Consider the following 3,993-nt stretch of genomic DNA (forward strand, 5'->3'; position numbering starts at 1 on the left):
TACTAGGTGAAATAAGCCAGATGGTGAACGACAAATGCCATGTGATCTCACCTATAAAGTGGAACCTAATCAACAGTACAAACAAGTGAGCAAAATATAGCCAGAGACATGGATATAAAGAACAAACTGACAGTAACCAGGGGGATGAAGGGAGGAGCATAACTAGGCAAAGAAGGGGAAGGGTTATCAAGGAACATGTATAAAAGCCGGATGAACAAAAACAACGGGGTTGGGGAAGGACTGAACGTGAAAGGTGGAGGTGGGTAAGTTGGGAGAGAGTAATAAGGGGAAAATGGGACAAATGTAATTGAACAATGATAAATAAAAGCTGCAATATATAAATGATGTTTTTATTTTCATACTATCTTATATGCACTATTAAATGTTTACCTTTATTTTTTAAGATTATATTTATTTTTAGAGAGAGGGAAAGGCAGGGAGGAAAAGAGGGAGAGAAACATCAATGTGTTGTTGCCTCACTCATGCCCCTTACTGGGGACCTGGCCTGCAACCCAGACTTGTGACCTGACTGGGAATAGAAACGGCAACCCCTTTGGTTTGCAGGCTGGCACTCAATCAACTGAGCCACACCAGCCAGGGCTGTTGTAGCATAATTCTTGCATTATTTATTCTTTCCGTCAATAAAAGTATCTCACCTTCCTTCAAAGGTTTTTTTCTTCTATAACTCAGCAATTTTATTTTTTATTTTATTTAGGACTAATATTTTATTTTTATTACTGATTAGTATATTCAGGGTTTTGCAAAAGTAGGTTTGTAGTTATGACATTCTTTTGAGTTAATAAAGCTATCGCAATAATCATAGCCTGTGTGTCTCCTTTCATATGAACAACTGTAAACAACTGTTGCCTACCCATGCATTATCTCTCCATTGTGAATGTAGGTTTTTATTATGTGTTTTGGTTGATTAAAGCTAGTATAATTTTTATTACCTGTGAAAGGTAAGGCTAATATTTAATGCATTCATTTGTCTGGTTCTTCTGGTTGTCATTTGTTGTATATTGTTTCCACATCATTATAATTGTTGTTGTTATTGTTATATTATTACTACTACTATCACTATTATAACTTACATTGCATCCATGGTACCTAGATTTCTATTTAAGTGTTAAAGTTGAATTTCTTTTTAAGGTTAAATTATGTTTTTATCTGCCTATTGCCTGAGAGTCTTTCCACACAGGAAACGTGACTTCAACAGCTAAGTTACATAATGACAGCATTTAAATTATTAATTTTAAAAGTTTTTTTATAGCTTTCATACTAATGTTAAGACATACTAGTTTCTCTCCCCCCCCCCCCCTTAGAAGGCTTATACCTAGGAGAAGGTGTTCATTTGATTATGTTTTGTCATTTTGGAAAGGTCTCTAACTTGATCCTGCATATGTGAGATAGTACTCATTTTTACTCCTTGTTCCCAAACCTAATATAACTAAGAAAAAAATGCATAGGGTTATCAGGGTTGGCAGTTACCGAAGGGAACAGTTGACTTTTGAAATCTGCTTCCTTCCATGTTCCAACTTTATTTTATCTAAGATTACTTTTTGCCAACGGGAAATTATTTTCAAAACATTAATTTTAGTTTTTTTCTGTTTGTTTTAACTGTTTGTGTAAGTTAATTAAGATTGGTCTTAACATTATGTGGTAGCAGAAGAAACTCCATCTCTTCTCCTTTTCTGCTCCTCTTGGTACTTAGTTAAACTTACACTATCCTGTAGAATGATAATATCCTTCATACGTATGAATCTGTATCTAATCTCAATCAGTCCTAACCTTAATGTAGTTTATTGAAAGTCTAATAATCATTTCAGTATTAGCATGATTACAATTTGCTTCTGTTGAGCACTTCACAGTATAAAATGAATTGGGGAAGAAAAAATCAATAATTCAATTTAGTCTGTGTTATTTTTGAAATAATTATTTGATGTCTATGAATAATTTAAAATAACATTTTAATGTACAAATTTGGTGTTATAAATAGAAATTGAAGGAATAAATTTGGGGTATGTCAAAGAAGAATATTATTTAAAGTCATGAGGTTAGATAAAATAGTGCAAACGTAGCCTATGAATAGAGAAGAGGAGATGCAATATTTAGAACGTAGATGAAGAGAAAGCTCTAGCAGTAGAATTGAGGCCAATAAAGCTGATTTTGATTAAAGTAGTGTGAGCCATGCTGTAATTCAAACTCAATGGCCAAATAAATGCAATGGTACCTAAAGTTTAGAAATTGAATGAAACTTTGGAAGACTGACTTTGCTGTATTTATCTGTGCAAATTATTAGTACCTCACAATGAGACTTACTAGCCTGTGACTATTCTATCAAAAATCGTGATATTAACATAGGTAACAAAACTGTTGTTTCATGTCTTCATAAAAACATATTTAATACGGCTTCTCTACTGTCAGTGGACTAGAGAGCAAAGGACAACCAGGGATGGAGTTCCAAGCTTCATCCCTAAGTCAGTAGGTGGGATGCCTGCATCTGTGCATACTTGACATTTCTGTGCCTCATTTGACCCATCAGTCTAGTGAATATAAAATGATGATAACCTTAGAATGGGGCTGAAAAAACTGAGTAATTTACTATTTCATAAAAGGACAGGTAGAAAAAGACAGTAGCTTAAACATCTGGACAGTGATATTAAAATAGCGAATTTTTGGTTTGTAGAGAAATTTTATATATATATATATATATACATATATATATATATATATTCCAATATATACAAGATCCTTAACAAAAGACCTTATAACTGAACATGAAGACTTATAACAGTAGTCAGATAATATGAATAAAAGCAGGGAAAGCCGAGGCTGCTTTTAATATTAGTTGTTACTATATACTTTCTCATCATAATATGGAATTGTTTATTTACATGATTTGTGAATACTGGTTTTACTTTATGGAACTTTATGTTGTTATTTCTAGCTTTCTACTTCTTGTTTCTTAAGGTTAACTTAACAGATCTCTGGTATTTCAGCAACATTTTTCCAGAGAACTTGTATTTTGAACAAGTCACTGCTTGTTCAATGTGCCCTGTCTTTTCATTCTGATTTAGCCTTTACATGGTAAATCTTCCTGATACATTACATATGAATTGCTAGAATTTATTTACCCAATAAAACTAGAAATGTAATATTTTTAGCAATGAAAATAACTAAATCAGGGATTTTTCATCCTCTTTAATCATGATCTGTGTGTGCGTGTGTGTTTTTAGAGACAATAGTACTGTATGGCTCTACAACGCATAAGGAGGTAATTCTCCTTGAGGAATTAAAATCCTTATCTTTATCCTTACCTAATCAGTCCAAATCAATAGGGGTGTGTGTGTGTTGTTTTGTTTTCACATTTGTACTTGGGGAATTTATCTTGGGCCAAAGTAAAGTAAAATAATTTCATGGACTAACAATGTTAACTCAGGGATAACAATTATAACAGAAAATAAAGTAGAATTGTGCCAATATTGGCACATTTGATTAGCTAATATAGAAAACATAAAATTTTTAAGAACATTCAAAGATGAAAAAGAACAAATTTTTCTTTAATTTTGTACGCAGTTTTTTATATCTGCAAAGCACTGATATTTACTTATATAATATCCTCTATATCCATCCATGTATCATAAATGACAAAATATTATTACTTTTTTTCTGAGTAATATTCCATTGCATGTAGTTTGTAAGTATGCATGTATATAACACTGTGTGCTTCCATATCTTGGCTATTGTAAATAATGCTGCAGTGAACACAGGAGTGTATGTATCTTTTCAAATGACTTTTTTTTCCTTGCATAAATATGTAAAAGTATAATTGGTCATTTGTATGGTAGTTCTATTCTTAAATTTTCAAGGAACTTCAGACAATTTTCCATAATGATTGCACCAATTTACAATCCGACAAACAGTGCTAAGTTTCAATTTTCTTTTTTTATTACTTTTTAAAAATGTTATTGTTGTTCAAGTACAGTTGTCTGC

This window comes from Sturnira hondurensis, unplaced genomic scaffold (genome assembly GCF_014824575.4).
Source record: "Sturnira hondurensis isolate 20B ecotype Veracruz unplaced genomic scaffold, ASM1482457v3 Scaffold0022017, whole genome shotgun sequence".
NCBI classification, from domain to species: domain Eukaryota; kingdom Metazoa; phylum Chordata; class Mammalia; order Chiroptera; family Phyllostomidae; genus Sturnira; species Sturnira hondurensis.